Genomic DNA, 20,631 nt, shown 5'->3' on the forward strand with positions numbered 1-20,631 from the left:
ATGAGAGAAGAGAGATTGAGAGAAGTAGTTCTGAAGTTCATCATTGATTAAAATGACTAATGGACTTTGATTACATAAATATATTAAAGCAAAATAGTTTTCTGGATCAGCAAATCAGAATTTTTTTTTTTTTAGCCAATTTGTCATAAAAGAAAGTTTAGTGGTGGCACACGCCTTTAATCCCAGCACTCAGGAGGCAGTGGCAGGTGGATCTCTGTGAGTTTGAGGTCAGCCTGGTTACAGAATTAGTTCCAGGAAAGGCTCCAGAGCTACACAGAGAAACCCTGTCTTGAAAAACAAAACAAAACACAAAAAAGTTCTTTATGTCAAAAATCAATGGCAATAGAGTTTTCACACAGACTGTGTGTATGTGTGTGTATATATACATGTGTGTGTGTGTATATCACAAAGAAAACATGAATAAAGGTACTTGTGTAATTACAAAAGACTGTACTTTAGTCTCTTCTTTCAAATAAAATTCATATAACTGTATACGATTGGTTTTTCAGCTCTATGACTTTAGAAGTAAGTCTATATAACAAAACTAGATTGCAGTAAGAAAGTAATGCTTGGGCTGGGGATGTAGTTTAGTTGTAGAGCACCTCTTAACATGTAGAAGGTCCTATATATGCCCAAGGGTGTTATTGCTGAGTCTTGAGGTAGAATGATTCTTAATTTTCTGATACAGCGCCGTACTGATTTCCAAAGTGAGTGTACAAGTTTGCACTCCCACCAGCAATGGAGGGATGTTCCCCTTAATCCACATCCTCTCCAGCATAAGCTGTCATCAGTGTTTTTGATCCTAGGCATTCTGAGAGGTGTAGGATGGTTTCTCAGAGTTGTTTTTATTTGCATTTTCCTGAAAACTGAGGATGTTGAACAGTTCTTTAAGTTTATTTCTGCAATTTGAGATTCTTTTGTTGAGAATTCTCTGTTTAGAACTATACTCCCCCTTTTTTTCAGGAGCTGTACAATAGAAATATCCCATTTTTAATTGGATTATTTGGTATTTTTATATCTAGTTTCTTGAATCTTTATATATTTTGGAGGTCAGCCCTCTGTCAGATGTGGGGTTGGTGAAGAACTTGTCCCATTATGAAGTCTACCATTTTGTCTTATTGACTGTGCCTTCTCAGTTTCAGGAGATCCCATTTATTATTTGTTGCTCTCAATGTCTATGCTACTGGTGTTACATTTAGGAAGTGGTCTCCTGTGCCACTGCATTCAAGGCTACTTCCCACTTTCTCTTCTATGAGGTTCAGTGTGGTTTGTTTTATGTTGAAGTCTTTGATCCACTTGGACTTGACTTGTGTGCATGGTGATAGATAAGGGTCTATTTACATTTTTCTCCATATTGACATTCAGTTATGCCAGCACCATTTGTTGGTGCTTTCTTTTTGCCATTGTACAATCTTGGTTTCTTGGTCAAAAATCAGGTGTTCGTAAAGTGTAGATTAATGTCAAGGTCTTCGATTTGATTCCATTGAATCACGTGTCTTTCAGTGTAATCCACCCTATAAACAAACTAAAAGGAAAAAAAAACATATGATGGTCTCATTAGATGCTGAAAAAGCCTTTGACAAAAAAATCCAACATCCCTTCATGGTAAAGGTCTTGGAGAGAACAGGAATACAAGGAACATACCTAAACATAATAAAGGCAGTATACAGCAAGACAACAGCCAACATCAAACTAAATGGAGAGAAACTCCCAGCGATTTCAGTAAAATCAGGAACAATACAAAGCTGTCCAATCTCTCCATATCTATCCAATACTTGAATTTTACCTAGAGCAATAAGACAACAAAAGGAGATCAAGGGGATCCAAATTGAAAAGAAAGAAGTCAAACTTACACTGTTTGCAAATGATATGATGATATACATAAGTCACCTCAAAAATTCTACTAGGGACTCCTACAGCTGATAAACACCTTCAGCAATGTGGCTGGATACAAGATTAACTTAAAAAGTCAGTAGCCCTCCTGTACAAAAATGATATACAAGCTGAAAAAGGCATCAGGGAAGCATCTCCATTTACAAAAGCCACAACTAACATAAAATATCTCAGAATAACTCTAACCAAACAAGTGAAAGACCTGTATGATAAGAACTTTAAGCCTCTGAAGAAAGAAATTGAAGAAGACTCCGGAAAATGGAAATATCTAGATAGCTAGGATCAACATAATAAAAATGGCAATATTACCAAAAGCAATCTACAGATCCAATGCAATACCCATCAAAAATCCCATCACAATTCTTCACAGACCTCGAAAGAACTCAACTTCATATGGAAAAACAAAAACCATCCTGTACAACAAAGAGACCTCCACAGGCATCACCACCCCTGATTTCAAACTACACTATAGCACTAGTTTTCTTTTTCTTAAGGTAGGAGTTGGTAAATTAAAAAACAAAACAAAAACAGTCATTCTGGAAAACAAGGATTAAAACCCAAAGCTTGATGAATGAAATAGACACAGTACAAGTTTGAGTGGAATAAAGAAATGGAAAGGTAAAGAATCAGCAATAGTAAAGACTGGCGATCTTTACCTAGTAAACTAGCCTAGGAAAATGTTGGAACAATAAGTTTAAATTTTAGTACAATTTGAAAGTTATTTTCTGATTCGTTCATGTATTCATTTTGCATTTATACATTTTTTATTGTCTTAGTTGTCCCAGCCAGATTCGTGACTGGAGGTATCATTCACAAGCTAGGTGATAGACACCTAGCTCTGTACTATGTACCTCTTTTCTTGTCTATGAAATTAATACTGATAGCCAGATTCAATGCGAATGGAAGCTTTGGTATAGAGCAGTGGTTCTCAACCTTCCTAATGCTTTGACCCTTTAGTACAATTCATCATGTTATAGTGACCCCCAACCATAAAATTGTTTTCATTGCTACTTCATAATTTCATGGCTACAGTTAGGAATCGTAATCTCATCTATATGAAATCTGATATGATATCTGATATGCAATCCCTGTGAAAGGGTTGTCTGACGCCCCCAGGGGTTGTGACTCACAGATTGAGAACCACTGGTATAGCGAGTCCATCCTTATATCTCCAGTATGTCATAGCTTTTACCTGAAGTTCTCTGCCCAAACTCTGTTCTTTTCTTTCAGGAAGATTATATTTTTAAAGTATGGTCTGTAATCTTATTTGTTGTTTTATCATAAATTACTTCGTTACATTCATCTTTTCCCCTGCACGAACTCATCTCCTTATTTTTACTTTTTAGCCTTCTTCAGCCATTTTCCATAGAGTTCCTAGAATCATCTTTTGGGTGGTCTGTTCATTTCTTTGTTTTGTGGTGCTGGAAATCAAGTGTAGGTCTTGGTTTTTCACTAAGCTATACTCCTGGTCCTAGAGTGACCTTTTACAGATACAATTTGGCAAAATACACTTTTATATTTAAATCTCCTCCATGGCTGAAGTGCATTCCAGAATTCCTATTGTGGTAAACACAATACTTAATATGACTATCTCTTGCTGGTCTAGTATTTTCTTACTGCTTCCTCTCTGTCTTCCTAAATGCCCTTAAACAGATTTTCCAAGAACTGACTCATTCGAAGCTAGCAGCTTTCAAATCTTTTATTCTTTTTTTCTCTTCCAAGCTCCACCACCCATGTAAGTGTACCCTGCACTATCCTCAGACCATACCTCTCTTAGAATGCTAAGTAGTGAGGGGTAAAGACTTAAGAAACATGTCACTGCTGACAGCTTGCATAGTGCCCAGTGTGCAGTGTCTGCTCAATGTGCATACATTGATCTGTTATTTCTACCCTGTAGTAATGAGCACATTGCAAGCATTGCACATACAAAAGCTGTTTTACTTCCCTTGTTTTTTCTTTCTCATTTTCATAGTGGGCCACTTTCTCCTGTTATTCTCTTTTGTGATATTGTTTTTTTTTTAATTTGACATGACCATGTTAAAATGCATATAAGTAGTCAGTATTATTCTCCCACTAAATGTTTCTTTTACATAGCATCCTGGGATAGCATCATGATCACTATTTTAAACTCTTTTGATATATTCTGCATGATTTCTCATATCTTTATGTTACAACATACTGCCTAATAAGCTGTTGATGGTATTTGCTTCCTTTGATTCACATTTTGAACCAAATTTTTATTCTAGAGTGTATGTTCAACATCATTCCAAATTGTAATCTTTTAGAAAATGTCATATGTAAAATCATGGCCACTTTGTGTGTACTGCGAAAGTTATTACTTCAGCTTTCACCACAAAAGCTTAAAGAAAGTTTATCAACGGGGATTTTAGAGAGAACAGATTTTTACCAGCTGTGTGATATATACTGAGAATCCCCAGGTTGAACTAAGACAGCCTCTCCCTGTCTTTTCCCCAGCATAGTGTCCTTTGCAGGTAGCTTTCAGCAGTCTTCAGAAAGCAATATTTCCTTCAGTAAAGGGGCCATTGTACTGGTTTTCTTTTTCCTTCCCCTGTCTTATCTTTTGAGTTCAGGAAGTACTTTAAATTTACAGGCAGCTTTGAAGGCATGAAGCAAGTTCAGCCCCAGAAATATTTCCTGTTATAGCATTAATCTAATTCCATAAAAGTAGACTGATTTTTCATCTGTGAAGTAGATAAAGTGCCTGGAGCAGCCAACCATTATTCCAGGTTATCATGATAAAGAAGCTTAGTTTTGACACGGAAGAGTTTATCAGCCCAACCAATAGAAGATTTCATCTTTTTTGTTGAAAGATATATTAATGGATTGTAATCTGTCTTGGCTTTCAAAAGGAAGTTCACCTTCATATTGAAAATGCCTACTTAAATCAGCAAGTCTGTGTTCATGTTTATAGAATTTGTGATGTACAGGAAGCCAAGCAATATTGAGGTATCATGTGAAATAAATCTAATATAATACCAGTTTTGTTTTACTATTCAAATAATTGTCCCAATCTGAAATAACAGATTTGTTCCACTAACCAGGCTAATGTAAATCTAAGATAGACATAGGTAATTTCCCATGAGCACTTGTGTTTGGTATCAGCAGTTTATGTTAATAGGTCATAGAATTTCTGTTAAGTTATGAGCATAATTTTCTTAGAACAAGATGTCTTAATAATCAGTGAGTGAACTTGTTGGGTGCTGTTTTGTTGATTTATTTTAAGTATATATTACAGATCTACAAATTGATCTTTTTTTCTAGTCTCACAATTCTGCTTTCTCTTAGCTTTCCAACCCACTAAGGCTCTTGGATTAATTTTTTTTTTTTTTGTTTTTTGTTTTTTGTTTTTTGTTTTTCGAGACAGGGTTTCTCTGTGGCTTTGGAGCCTGTCCTGGAACTAGTTCTTGTAGACCAGGCTGGTCTCGAACTCACAGAGATCCGCCTGCCTCTGCCTCCCGAGTGCTGGGATTAAAGGCGTGCGCCACCACCGCCCGGCTGGATTAATTTGTGTATGTAAAGCATTATTTTACTTGAAAGTTGAATCCACATTGGATACTGTAAATATATGCTTCCTTGGACAATATTAACTGTTTTCTATACATGCTTACTATATCCTGGCTTATTACATATGTAGTCCTCTCAGTACCCTTCTGAGGATTTCTAGCCCTCTGAAAAATCTGGAAGCCAAAACTCAGAAAGGTTAAATAATCAGTGGCTAACTGAACAGGACCTCAGGTCCTGTAGTACCAGAGCTCCTATTTATGACCCACTCTATAGACTGATAGCAATAAGGTTATGTCCCAGTTCTTGCACTTGACAGCAACATAGACTTTACTGTCACTGAATGCCTGTTTTACCATTAGCCAATCAGTTGTTTTGGTTTTAATAAGAATTAGTTATTTATATTATTTAAAGTATGCAAGCTACTGTGTATAGTCATAGATGATGTTTTTATTATAGGTATTTACCTTGTAAAACTTAGATTTTTCTACTCAGTTGTGGTGGCACATACCTCTAACCCAGGACTCAAGAGGCAGAGACAGGAGTTCAAGAGCTTCTCAGGTGAATAGCAGTTCAAGGTCTGACTGTGTTACACTGAAACCCATCCTACACACACACAGACACATGTTGATTGATAGTTGTGTCCTGCCCGGAAGCCATTCAGTCTCAAAGAAACACAAAGAGGTCTACATTAATCATGAGCTGGTTGACCTATTAGCTCAGGCTTCTTATTAACTCTTACATTGTATATTAGCCCATAATTCTTGTCTGTGTCAGCCACATGGCTTGGTACATTTTATCAGCGAGGTATTCTCATCTTGCATTCTCGGCATCCTATTCTGGTCACCCTGCCTGTACTTCCTGCCTGGCTACTGGCCAGTAAGCATTTTATTAAACCAGTAAAACTGACAAAACTTCACAGGGTAAAATACAATTGTCCCACAGCATGCATACATACACTCATTCACAACACTCTTTTTAGTAACGAACTATAGAAATGATCCCTGAAAGTATAGTCTTCACAACACTCTTTTTAAAAATAAAAATAAAAAATTGGATTACCTAGACATGAAAAAGAACTCAAAAAAGTAAGTATACTTTAGGCAATAATAGGTTTCATAATAGCCCCATTAATTCAGGGTATAACATGCATATGATCCTTCTCAACAAGAGGATTGATTTGAGTGGTGCAAGCCTTTAATACCAGCACTCCCTCCACAGACAGAGGCAGGTGGATTCCTGTGAGGTCAGCCTCATCTACCACAAGAGTTGCAAATCAGCCAAAGCTACTTGCATAGTGAGACTTTGTGGTTAAAAAATAATTGAATAGAATCAGTACACTCTATATAATATGAACCCTCATTGAATCTCTTTACCATGTGCATCCGAGAAGCACTGTGATAGGTACAGAGATGAGGACAACCTTCTCTTTATTGAACTACCAATTTTCTAGGATGAGTAAGATTGTTTGCAAAGTAAATTAAAGAGATGAGTACTTAGTAAATGTGTGTCCCCTTAACTATATTCTCATAATAAGACAGCTGTCATTGCCTCACTGTAATAATTTTGGCTTTGAAACTCAAAATATTACCTCCACTTCATGAATAATATACATAAAATGAGGGATTTAGGTGCAAAGGATGCATCCTTAAGCATGTAAGGTTCCACCCCCAGTACCCATCAAAATAAGCACTTGAAAAGACTCTAAACATTTGCATGAAAGACATACAAATTAAAACCAGAAGGTTCCACTTCATACCCACTAGAATAGCTATAACAAACATGTATGGAGACAAACATTAGTGAAGACACAAGCAGACTGAAAGCCTTGTACTGTAGGTAGAAATACTGGCAGTTCTTAGTTTGACTGACCACACGTCTATAGGACCCACTAATTCAACTTGTAGGTTGATACCAAATGAAATTAAAACCTATGTGTGCATAAAAATTTATACCTGAAAGTTTGTAGCAACTTTATTCAGAATAGCCCAAAAGGCTAAATCATCAACTGTCCATCACTTGATAAGTAAATTATAATGTATACTAACTGAATGTCAGCGAGCAAAGGAAAGATGGAGGAGTTCTTTCTTTAGATAAAGACCAGCTCAAATGAATTACAGATTTAAACATACAATCAGAAACCATAGAACTTAAAAGGAAACACAGTCGGAAATCTGCCATATTGGTCTTGGCATTGGTTTTTTTAAAAAAACCAAAAATAGAGGCAACCAGATCAAAATTAAACATTACATCCAGTGAAACATGTTTTCATCAGAAGGAAACAGCAAAATACAAATCCATCCACTGAGTGGGAGGATAAATTTATAAAATGATAAGGGGTTAAGTATCCAAATTTGTAATGAACTCACACAGTTCAATACAATAATAATCGTGACCAAGTTAAGAGCGAGCCAAAGCCTAACTAGACAATTTTCTAAGGAAGACAGACAGATGCCCAAGAGTATGTGAAAGGTGCTGAGCGCACCAGTTAAAAAATATGCAAGTCACAGCCACAGTAAGGTTGGCTTTTTTGTAAAGCTGGCTGTTAATAAAATTTTGAGGCTGAGGAGATGGCTGAATCAGTAAAATGTTTGTGGTACAAGCTTGAAAACCTGAGTCAGATCCCTAACACCCTCATAAAAGCTAGGCATGGCAGTGTTAATGTGTATTCTTGGGGTGTAGGATAAGATCAGATCCCTGGAGCCAGTTGGCCACCAGTTTAGCTAAAATGGTGAACTCCAGGTTCAGTGAGAAACCCTGTCTCTTAAAGCCCATGAGATCCCAGCCCTGCACAGAAAACTCCAGGCAACTGAGTAAAGCTGGGGCAGCGAGAGGTGGCGCTCCTCAGGGAAGAGCACACCAATTGATTTCCAGTGCCAATTGGCCAGCTCTCATAACGTACATATAAGTAACATTGTATAGACTTAGTAGGGAATATTTGGGTATATGTATGTATATATAAATACATATGCATACAATAACACTTGAAGACTAGTGAGGGTTATACAGCAGGGTTTAGAGGACGAAACAGAGGAAGAAATGTAATTAAAATAGAATCTCAAATTTTTTTTAAAAATTATAGGGTTAATTATGTGTTGAGCATAAAATATGGTATAGTAAATATATTTTTTGAATTTATTGCCACATGCTATGTTTTAATGATTAACATTAATATGGAATGTTACAAAATAAAACGTTAACAGAAAAAACTTTAAAATTCAGGTATAAAACGACTGAGGATGAAAGCTGAAATCAAGCTATGGCATATACACACTCACCACAAACATTTATGTATGCATAACATAGACTTGTACTCACACACACACAACGTGGAAGTCATGTAGGGAAAATAAAAATGTCTATACTGATCATAATGTAACTTGGTATAGTTACCATTATAAACTCAATTTGGATTGGATTTGCTGGGAGGGGATGACATCAGAATATCTAAGGAAAGTCTACATTCATGTTCATTTTGGAATCATTCATGGCAGACAATATGCAAGCACAGCCTAAGTTTATATTAACAAATGAACATAGAGAGATTTGCTATCTATTACATACACACAATGGAATATATTCAGTATTTAAAAATAAGCCCTGCTATGCTAGCCAGACATGGTGCCACATGCGTATTAATCCCAGGACTCAGCAGGCTAGGGTAAGAGGATCACAAGCTAGAAAGCAACTTATACCTTAGTAGCTATATAAAACCTTATCTTTTTAATTTTTTATTGATTTTATTGAGCTATGCATTTTTCTGTGCACCCCTCCTTTTCCTGCCCCTCCCCTTTTACCCTCTCCCATGGTCTCCATGCTCCTAATTTTGTCGGGAAATTTTATATTTTTCTACTTCCCATTTAGTATAGATCCATGTATATCTCTCTTATGGTCCTAATTGTTGTCTAGGTTCTCTGGGATTGTGATTTGTAGGCTGGTTTTCTTTGCTTTATGTCTGAAAGCCACTTATGAGTGAGTACATGTATTTGTGTTCCTGGGTCTGGGTACCCTCACTCGATATGATGTTTTCTAGATCCATCCATGTGCCAGCAAACTTCAATATTTTATTTTTTTCTGCTCTGTAGTACTCCATTTTGTAAATGCACCACATTTTCCTTATCCATTCTTTGGTTGAGGGGGATTAGGTTGTTTCCAGGTTCTGGCTATGACAAACAAAGCTGCTATGAACATAGCTGAGCACATGTCTTTGTGGCACAATTGAGCATCTTTTGGATATATACCCAAAAGTGGTATTATTGGGTCTTGAGAAAGATTGTTTCCTAATTTTCAGAGAAATTGCCACACTGGCAGCCAAAGGGGTTGTAACAGCTTGCATTCCCACCAGCAATGCAGAAATGTTCCCTTTTGCCCACAACCTCTCCAGCATAAGTTGTCTTCAGTGTTTTTGATCTTGGCCATTCTTACAGGTGTAAGATGGAATCTCAGAGTTGTATAAAACCATATCTTAAAAAAGTTTTAAGTAACAAATTAACAAAAACTAGGAAGTTCTGCTATTTGCAGCAACCTGAAGTCCCAAGGCCATGTTTCTTGAGGAAATAAGATAGGCACAGAAAGATGAATGTTATACAGTGCCCTAGAAACAGAAAATGGAAAGGAAAGGTGATTACCAGAGGAGGGCTGAAAAGAGGATATTGATCTGAAGGTGCAAACATTCAGTTATATGTTCTAGAGGTCTAAGTTCTTTCATATTGTCTACCATGACCATAGCAACTCTTATAAAGGATTATAAAGGGAGCATTTAATTAGGGTGGCTTACTTACAGTTTCAGAGATTCAATCTGTTATCATTACGATGGGGAACATCGCAGCGTGCAGGCAAATGTGGTGCTGGACCCTAGAGTCCTGCATCTTGCAGGCAACAGGAAGTGACTAGCTGTCACACTGCGAGAAGCTTGAGCAAAAGAGACCTCAAAGCTCACCCCCACTGTGACATACTTCCTCCAACACGGCCACACCTCATAATAGTACCACTCCCATTGGGAGCCGTTCTTTCAAACCACTACAATGTCTAACATAAGTCATGGCAATTATCATTAAAATTATATATTGTAAACTTGAAATTTGCTGAGAAGCTCACTTATTTTTACTATACAAGAAGCTTTGTGCCCTTGGATATGTTAATTATCTTGATTGTGATAATCTTTCGCATGTATCAAGAAATTTCATTATGTTCTTGGAATATGTATAATTTCTGTCTATTATCCTTTGAAACAGACAAAAGAAAAGTACGTCCATACTGAATGAAGTATTTAGTTAGTTAAAAGGGTAACATTAATTACTCATGCATGCTTTGACTTATAGAAATAGTGAAATTGTTTTGCTAAGTGAAAAAAAACTAGTGACTAGGGACATATATTGATGGTGGCAGTCATGAGGTAAGTCCAGGATAGGTAATCAATAATGCTGTGAGGTACAGTAGTGATTATCTTCAGCTAGAAGCTTTGTAAGAAAATGCTTAGTGAGTATTCATTGATAGAGGGTTTCTCTGGGTGTTAGAAAAGTATTCTAAAACTAGAGATGGTTCCAGGTACCTGTTAGCATATTAAAATTCACTGCCCTTGGGAGTTCCTGGCCAGTCAGGGCTACACAATGAGATGCTGTCTGAAAAAGAAATGTTTTTACTTAATTGTATAATGTAAGCATATAGTTATACATTTTGCATTGTACAATGTGAGAATTTGATAATGTCAACAGGACCTTTTTTTTTTTTTCTGCCCAGTATAGAACCTCTTCTTAACTAAGCTGAATCCCTAATCCAAAACGTGTTTGATTTTCTTCTGGTTATGTGTTTTTGTTTATTGTTTATCTGAGCTGGCTCTCAAACCCAGGGATTTGTGCGTGCCGTGCAGGCACTCTGCTAGGAGGCCGAGCCCCCACCCCTTCGGAACTCCTACATTTCCTAAAGCAGTTGGCGAATCTGAGAATGTTCTGAGCAAAGACCTTAATACTTGGGAGCATACATATGAAAGACATAATGTAGAGGACGGGAGCAGTCTTAGCCTCTTGAAGAAGTAAGTGAAAATGTGAAAATGGTGTCACTGGTATTTTCTTTCTCTTTTTCACTACATGTGTAGGATGTGTGTGTGCAGAGGTGCTCATGTGAAGGCCAGTGGGTGTTGGGTGTCTTCCTCAATCACTTTCTTTCTTTTTTTTTTTTTTATTTTTGATTATCAAAGTCTTTTTATTTTCTGTTTTTATTTTATTAAACATTTTTAATTTTATTATTTAAACATTTTTTATTATTTTTCCTTTTACTAAAAATAGGTTATTTTTTGATGGCTAAAAATGTTGAGCAAATTCTTATGTGTCTTTCAGCCATCTGAGAGTTTTCTTTTGACAATTCTCTATTTAGTTCTGTACCCCATTTTAAGTGGATTATTTTTTTTTCTCATGGTTTATTTTTTTTTATATTTAAAAATTTCCATCTCCTTCCCTCCTCCCTCCCCCCCCCCCCCCCCCCTCCCCCCCCCTTCCCTCCCCTCCTTCTCCCCCTTCCCTCCCCTCCCCTCCACCCATACCTCCCCTCCCTCCCTCTCAAGGCCAAGGAGCCATCAGGGTTCCCCACTCTATGCTAAGACCAAGGTCCTCCCAACTCCCCCCAGGTCCAGGAAGGTGATCGACCAAGCTGAGAAGGCTCCCACAGAGCCCGTCCATGAAGAACAATCAGAGCCCAGCGCCATTGTCCTTTGCTTCTCAGTCAGCCCCCGCTGTTGGCCACATTCAGAGAGACGGGTTTGGTCGCATGATCCATCAGTCCCATTCCAACTGGAGTTGGTGATCTCCCATTAGTTCTGTCCCACCGTCTCCATGAGTGAACGCACCCCTCACGTTCCTGACTTTCTCCCTCATGTTCTCGCTCCTTCTGCTCCTCATCAGGACCTTGGGAGCTCAGTCCAGTGCTCCAAAGTGGGGCTCAGTCACCTTCCCGATCTGTTGCCAGCTGGAGGTTCCCTCACGGTCCTGACTTTCTTTCTCATGTTCTCTCTCCTTCTGCTCCTCATCAGGACCTTGGGAGCTCAGTCCGGTGCTCCAATGTGGGGCTCTGTCATTTTCTTCATCTATCGTCAGGTGGAGGTTCTTCTTATTATCTTCTCAAGGATCCCAAATTTATAGGCTCGATGTCCTTTAATTATGGCTAGAAACCGATTATGAGTGAGTACATCCCATGTTCATCTTTTTGGGTCTGGGTTACCTCACTCAGAATAGTGTTTTCTATTTCCATCCATTTGCCTGCAAAATTCAAGATGTCATTGTTTTTTACCGCTGAGTAGTATTCTAGCATGTATATATTCCACAGTTTCTTCATCCATTCTTCCACTGAAGGGCATCTAGGTTGTTTCCAGGATCTGGCTATTACAAATAATGCTGCTATGAACATAGATGAGCATATGCTTTTGTTGTATGATTGGGCATCTCTTGTGTAGATTCCCAATAGTGGAATTGCTGGGTCCTGGGGTAGGTTGATCCCGAATTTCCTGAGAAACTGCCACACTGCTTTCCAAAGTGGTTGCACAAGTGTGCATTCCCACCAGCAATGGATGAGTGTACCCCTTACTCCACAACCTCTCCAGCAAATGTTATTATTGGTGTTTTGGATTTTAGCCAATCTGACAGGTGTAAGATGATATCTCAAAGTTGTTTTGATTTGCATTTCCCTGATAGCTAGGGAGGTTGAGCATGACCTTAAGTGTCTTTTGGCCATTTGAACTTCTTCTGTTGAGAATTCTCTGTTCAGTTCATCGCCCCATTTTTTAATTGGGTTAATTGGCATTTTACCGTCTAGTCTCTTGAGTTCCTTATATATTTTAGAGATCAGACCTTTGTCAGTTGCAGGGTTGGTGAAGATCTTTTCCCAGTCAGTAGGCTGCCTTTGTGTCTTAGTGACAATGTCCTTTGCTTTACAGAAGCTGCTCAACTTCAGGAGGTCCCATTTATTCAATGTTGCCCTTAATGTCTGTGCAGCTGGGGTTATGCGTAGGAAACGGTTCCCTGTGCCCATTTGTTGTAGAGTACTTCCCACTTTCTCCTCTATCAAGCTCATGTGTTCAGATTAATATTGAGGTCTTTAATCCATTTGGACTTGAGTTTTGTGCATGGTGATAGATATGGATCTACTTTCATTCTTCTACAGGTTGACATCCAGTTATGCCAGCACCATTTGTTGAAGATGCCCTCTTTCTTCCATTGTGTACTTTTGGCTCCTTTATCAAAAATCAGGTGTTCGTAGGTTTGTGGTTTAAGATCCGGGTCTTCTATACGATTCCATTGGTCAACTTCTCTGTTTTTATGCCAATACCAAGCTGTTTTCAATACTGTAGCTTTGTAATAGAGTTTGAAGTCAGGGATGGTAATGCCTCCAGAAGTACCTTTATTGTATAAGATTTTTTTGGCTATCCTGGGTTTCTTGTTCTTCCATATAAAGTTGATTGTTGTCCTCTCAATCTCTGTGAAGAATTTTAATGTGACCTTGATTGGGATTGCATTGAATCTATAGATTGCTTTTGGTAGAATTGCCATTTTTACTATGTTGATCCTCCCAATCCACGAGCAGGGGAGATCCTTCCATTTTCTGGTATCCTCTTCAATTTCTTTCTTCAAAGACTTAAAGTTCTTGTCAGATAAATCCTTCACTTCCTTGGTTAGAGATACTCCCAGATATGCTATTTGTGGCTATTGTGAAAGGTGATACTTCTCTGATTTCCCTCTCTGCTTCCTTATCCTTTGTGTATAGGAGGGGCGACTGATTTTTTTGGAGTGATCTTGTAACTGCCACGTTACTGAAGGAGTTTATCAGCTGTAGGAGTTCTTTGGTGGAGTTTTTGGGGTCGCTTATGTATACTATCATATCATCTGCAAATAATGAAAGTTTAACTTCTTTCTTTCCAAATTGAATCCCCTTGATTCCCTTATGTTGTCTTATTGCTATTGCTTCGAACTTCAAGCACTATATTGAAGAGATAAGGAGAGAGTGGACAGCCTTGTCGTGTTCCTGAATTCGTGGGATAGCCTTGAGTTTCTCTCCGTTTAATTTGATGTTAGTGTCGGCTTGCTGTCAATAGCTTTTATTATATTTAGGAATGACCCTTGTATCCCTAATCTCTCCAAGACCTTTATCATAAAGGGTGCTGGAATTTTGTCAAATGCTTTTTCAGCATAATGAGATTGACCCATATGGTTTTTTTCCTTCAGTTTTATTTATATGATGGATTACATTGATAGATTTTCGTATGTTGAACCAGCCCTGCATCTCTGGGATGAAGCCTACTTGATCGTAATGGATAATTTTTCTAATGTGTTCTTGGATTCGGTTTTGCCAGTATTTTATTGAGAATTTTTGCGTCAATGTTCATGAGTGAGATTGGCCTGTAATTCTCTTTCTTGGTTGAGTCTTGTGTGGTTAGGTATCAGGGTGATTGTAGCTTCATAGAAGGAATTTGGCAGTGACTCTTGTGTTTCTATATTATGAAATACCTTAAGGAGTATAGGTATTAGGTCTTCTTGGAAGTTCTGGTAGAATTCCGCATTGAAACCATCTGGTCCTGGGCTCTTTTTGGTAGGGAGGTTTCTGATAACAGTTTCTAATTCTTCGCGACTAACAGGACGATTTAGAGCATTTACCTGGTCCTGGTTTAACTTTGGTATATGGTATTTATCTAAAAAACTGTCCATTTCTTTTACATTTTCCAATTTTGTGGCATACAGGCTTTTGTAGTAAGATCTAATGATTTTCTGAATTTCCTCTGTGTCTGTGGTTATGTCCCCCTTTTCATTTCTGATCTTGTTAATTTGCGTGTTCTCCCTCTGCCGTTTGATTAGTTTGGCTAAGGGTTTGTCAATCTTGTTGATTTTCTCCAAGAACCAGCTTCTTGTTTCATTGATTCTTTGGATTGTTTTCTGTGTTTCTATTTTGTTGATTTCTGCCCTCAGTTTGATTATTTCCAGTCTTCTACTTCTCCTAGGTGAGTCTGCTTCTTTTTTTTCCAGAGCTTTCAGGTGTGCTGTTAAGTCACCAATGAGTGCTTTCTCCGTTTTCTTTAAGTGGGCACTTAGTGCTATGAACTTTCCTCTTAGCACTGCTTTCATTGTGTCCCATAGGTTTGAGTATGTTGTGTCTTTGTTTTCATTAAATTCAAGAAAGACTTTAATTTCTTTCTTTATTTCTTCCTTGACCCAGGTGTGGGTCAGTAGTTGACTGTTCAGTTTCCATGAGTTTGTGGGCCTTCTGGGGGTAGCATTGTTGTTGAATTCTAATTTTAATCCATGGTGATCCGATAAGACACAGGTGGTTACTAATATTTTTTTGTAACTGTGGAAGTTTGCTTTGTTACCAAGTATATGGTCAATTTTCGAAAAGGTTCCATGAGCCTGCAGAGAAGAATGTATATTCTTTCCTATTTGGGTGGAATGTTCTATAGATGTCTGTTAAGTCCATTTGGTTCATTACCTCCATTAAGTCTTTTAATTCTCTGTTAGGTTTTCTGTCTGATTGACCTGTCCATTGGTGAGGAGAGGGAGTGTTGAAGGTCTCCAACTATTAGTGTGTGTGGTTTGATGGCTGCCTTGAGTTCTAGAAGTGTTTCTTTTACATAAGTGGGATGCTTTTATATCTAGGGGCATAGATATTCAGGATTGAGACTTCATTCTGATGGATTTTTCCTGTTATGAGTATAAAGTGTCCCTTTCCATCTCTTCTGATTGATTTTAGTTTGAAGTCAACTTTGTTGGAAATTAGTATGGCACACCCCCGCTTGTTTCTTAGGGCCATTTGCTTGATAAACCTTTTCCCAACCCTCTTACTCTGAGCAGGTGTCTGTCTTTGTGGTTGAGGTGTGTTTTCTTGTAAACAGCAAAATGTTGGATCCTGTTTTCTGTATCCATTCTCTTAGCTGTGCCTTTTATAGGTGAATTGAGTCTATTGCTATTAAGTGCATATTAATGCCCAGTGGTCGTTAACTTCGGTCATGTTTTGTAGTAGAGTTTGTTGTGTTTCCCTTCTTCTAGTTTGCTGGTGTGAAGGGTCGCTAATGCCTGAGTTTATTGTGGCGCATTGTTGGACCTCCTTTGGTTTGTGATTTCCTTCTTATTACTTTCTGCAAGGCTTGGATTTTGTGGCTACGTATTGTTTTTTTTTTTTTCAAAATAATCTGTTTTTTGTCCTGGAATATCTTGTTTCTCCATCAATGGTGAATGCAAGCTTTGCTGGCATTTAGTAGTCTAGGCTTGGCATCCATGTTCCCTTAGTGTCCTGTAGCACATCTATCCAAGACCTTCTGGCTTTCATGGTTTCCATTGAGAAGTTCCAGCGTTGTCATTCTGATACGTTTCCCTTTGTATGTTACTTGACCTTTTTCCTTTGCAGCTCTTAATATCTGTTCTTTATTTCTGTTTGTTGTTGTGTTTGATTATTATATGGCATGGGTAGCTTTCTTTTGAATTCCAGTCTATTTGGTGTTGTTTCTGTAGGCTTCTTGTACCTTCATAGGACATCCTTCTTTAGGTTGGGGAAGTTTTCTTCTATAATTTTGTTGAATATGTTTTCTGGGCCTTTGAGTTGTAATTCTTCTCCTTCTTCTACCCCAATTATTCTTAGGTTTGGTCTTTTCATGGTGTCCCAGATTTCCTGAATGTTTTGTGTTAAGAATTTGTTAGATTTGTTTAGTTCTTTAATCTGTGAGTTTATTTCCTCTATAGTATCTTCAGAGTCCGAGATTCTTTCTTCCATCTCTTGTATTCGGTTGGAAATACTTGTCTCTGAAGTTTCTGTTCGTTTACTCAGAGTTTCCATTTCCAGTCGTCCCTCAGATTGTGTTTTCTTCAATACCTCCATTTCATTTATCAGGTCTTGTACTGTTTCCCTTACCTGTTTGATTGCTTTTTCTTGTTTTTCTTGGGTATCTTTGAGAGATTTATTTATTTCGTCTACCTTTTTGTTTGTCATCTCCATTTCTTTATGGCAGTTTTTTACCTCCTATTTAAGGTCCTCTATTATTTTCGTAAAGAACTGTTTAATGTCGGTTTCTTCTATATCTTCTGGGGTAGGGTGTTCAATTCTTGTTGTTTCGGGATGTCTGGCTTGTGGTGATGTCATGTTGCCTTTCATGTTGTTGGAGGAGCTCCTGCATTGGCGCCTGCCCATCTCTTCCTTCAAAAGGAGCGCGGAGGTGTTTGGTGTCCTAGACCAATCTTTGCTGTGACTGAAACTGGTTGGATCTCCCCAGTGCCAGAGGAGGACCTATTCCTTGCGTCACAATCTGAAGAAGCCCGCACTCCCTTGCAGGAATCCTCAGACCTGCCTGGAGGCCAGAGTCTGACCCCTTTGGGTGGATGGCCTTAGAACAGGAGCAGGACACCTGAGAACACTAGGGAAAGCTTGGGAGACACAGGGACGGGAGAAACAGACACAAGCCTGCAGAGGGAAGTGGGGTTAGCCTCGATCACTTTCTAACTTATATATTGAGCAGAGTCTCACCAAATTCAGAGCCTGTGTTGATGTGGTACACCTCACTCACAAGCTCGCTCCAAGGGTTCTCCTCCTTCTCTCCCAAGTGTGGGCTATGTAGGCCGGCCCCCCTTCACCTACCTGGCTTCACCATTGTGCTGGGCACCCACACTCTGCTTCTTCCACACTTGTGTGGGACATGGCTCTACCACTGAGTCTCTCCTCGGGCTTTTATTTTCTCTTGTCATCCAACACTGGGGAGCTTTACTTACTGCACTTAGCAAGATCCCCGTTGGGTATACCCAATTATTCGATTTTTTACAATGATAATTTCCGTTTGATTAAGCCACGCTAGTAAAGAAGAATTCAATACATAACTTTATAGGTCACCCAGTTCTGTGACCGCCTCTTCATTTCACAAATATGCCGCTGACCTGCTTGTAAGATGATGTAACTCCATGGGACTTCATTTGTCACACTGTGCAATGTTGTCCCCAATGAGCAAAATGTTCAGTCTATTTGTGATTTAGTCATTTGGCTGAAAATGCATTTTGCCACAGAAATTAATTCCTTATACAAATACTACTTAATTTCCCATGCTATTCCATGAGTGCTTAACACTTAATGAAGCTAAGTGCAAGCAGTCACTAGATAGAAAGTTCAGAGCCTGCAGTGAATGGGAAAGCAGTTCCCTCATTTCCTCAGGGGCCTAGGTTTTACCTGTTGAACGGAGCAGTAATGTCTGTGTTATGATGAACACATACTTTGGACTTTGTCGACTTGTGTGTCTCCTATTTAATCCTGGTTTTTTCACTAATTTGAGCTCTGTTTCAGAGTGCATGTCATTAAGTTGTTCCCTATACTGTGCTGTTGTGAGGGAAGCATTTCTCATTTTCTTGAGTGTATTGAAGTATTCATTGAAAGAACTGACAGGGATATCCACTATTTGGTTGTATGGGTTGGGAAGTGTGCTCTGAGGCAGTCTTTCTTTCTGTTGACTAGATAAATACATAATTTATATTGTAGAAAAGTGGGCTTGGCCTTTTAAAGAAGCCATTTCTTTTTATTCCAGTGATAAGGGATTTAAATTCTTCTTTTTCAGCATCTAGCAGTGAGTTCAGAGGTGATGATCATTAATATCTTGATCCATTGCTTTTTAGAAAAGATAAGGCTTTTTTTTCCCGTAATGGTTCATTTGTCTCTCTTGCTTTATTTCCCACAAGGAGTCACAAAATCCATTTCCTGTGACAATATAATAATTTTCACAATATCTGATTATTGTGGCACATGTATTCAGGTCAGAAAGGAAAAAATAGTGGAAACTATTTTTACAGACAGAATGACGAAGTTAGAAAAATAAATGTAAGCACTGCATTACAAAAAGGCTCTTCAATATTTTCCTAAAGAATTTACTCCAGAACTGCAGAAATGGCTTAGGGGTAAGAGTGTCTGTAACTTCAGCCCTGGGGAATAGAGAAGGCAGATCTTGAGAGCTTGTTGAGCGGTCAGCATATCCAGAGCACCTCCTATCCTGCTCTGTGAATGCATGTACATTCACAGCTCATTTGCATATTCACATGTGTGCAGTACACAAACACATGGTTAATATGTAAGTAATTACATAGACTATATGCTTGCCATATGATGTAACTTTTTTTTCTGTTCTGGTTCAGAGATCTGGTACAGGTATTACATGTAGTCTCTGTTAAACAAAAACAATAAAAACAAATGCCTAAAATCAGCTGCTCCTTACGAGACACATTTTGAAGTTTTAGTGATTACTGTATTGTTAACAATGATAAATTTCATTAGTATATCTAAATCAGGAGCCAGCAAACTGACTCAGCAGGTCAGACTTCCTACCAAGCCTGAGTTGATCTCTCAACCCATGCAATACTGAGAGACCTGACTCTCTACCAGTTGCCCTCTGACCTCCCTGTGTGCTATGTGCCACCTGCACCCACAAAATACACACACATAAATAAATGAATGGATGAATATATTTTTAAATTAAAATGCATATCGAAATTTTGTAATCAAAACCTGTGTTTCTTGTTTCTAAACTGATTCTCTAATATACACTATATAGCAATTATTACATAATTCTTACTTAATGAAGTTAAATTTGTGGTATAGTAGTAGTAATTTCTACATTTGTCTATAAACTACCTTAGAGTGCTGACAGTGGCTGCAGTCTACTTGTAATTGCTATACTATCACATTATAGAACATTTACACCTGCTTGGGGGTAAGGGCAAGTTAGTTCCTGAGAGCCCACAGCTATAGAGCTGGTTCCATCTCTGTTCTGCCCTGAGCCATTTAACCTCTCTAAGCTTTGGTTTCCTTATTTACAGGAAGTGGCTTACCTAAATCATAAACAAGTGCCGGTAATTGTTTACTGAGAAGGCTAATGGAAACCATCAAGTGGAAATGAAAGCGTTACAACTGCTCTCTTCTCTCAGGAATTCCAACTCACAACACTGAGCCTCTGTCATGAATCTGCCTTTCGAAATGGGGCTATTTGAATACACATATACAGATGAATATGTCTAAGATTTTGATAAAGCTGATTTTAATAATGAATTAGATTAAATAATTAAAATTAAGTATACAACTTAAACATTTTTATTGCATTTAATTTGTTGAAAAAATAGCTTGTTAGCCAAAACCTAATACACAAATTAGTAATGAATTCAGCTAGTGAATGCTGAGTAAATGGTTTATTATTTAAAGGGGCCTCAACATTTTTATTGCTGA

The 20,631-nt window shown here is 38.2% G+C and overlaps 1 protein-coding gene and 1 pseudogene across 2 annotated transcripts in view; one reads left to right on the forward strand and one right to left on the reverse strand.

The window, feature by feature from the left end:
• Positions 1-20,631, forward strand: part of Adk (adenosine kinase) — a 387,740-nt gene that overhangs the window by 201,110 nt on the left and 165,999 nt on the right. The window lies entirely within an intron of this gene.
• Positions 6,258-6,435, reverse strand: LOC119800537 (annotated as a pseudogene).

This window comes from Arvicola amphibius, chromosome 13, assembly GCF_903992535.2.
Source record: "Arvicola amphibius chromosome 13, mArvAmp1.2, whole genome shotgun sequence".
Lineage (NCBI taxonomy): Eukaryota > Metazoa > Chordata > Mammalia > Rodentia > Cricetidae > Arvicola > Arvicola amphibius.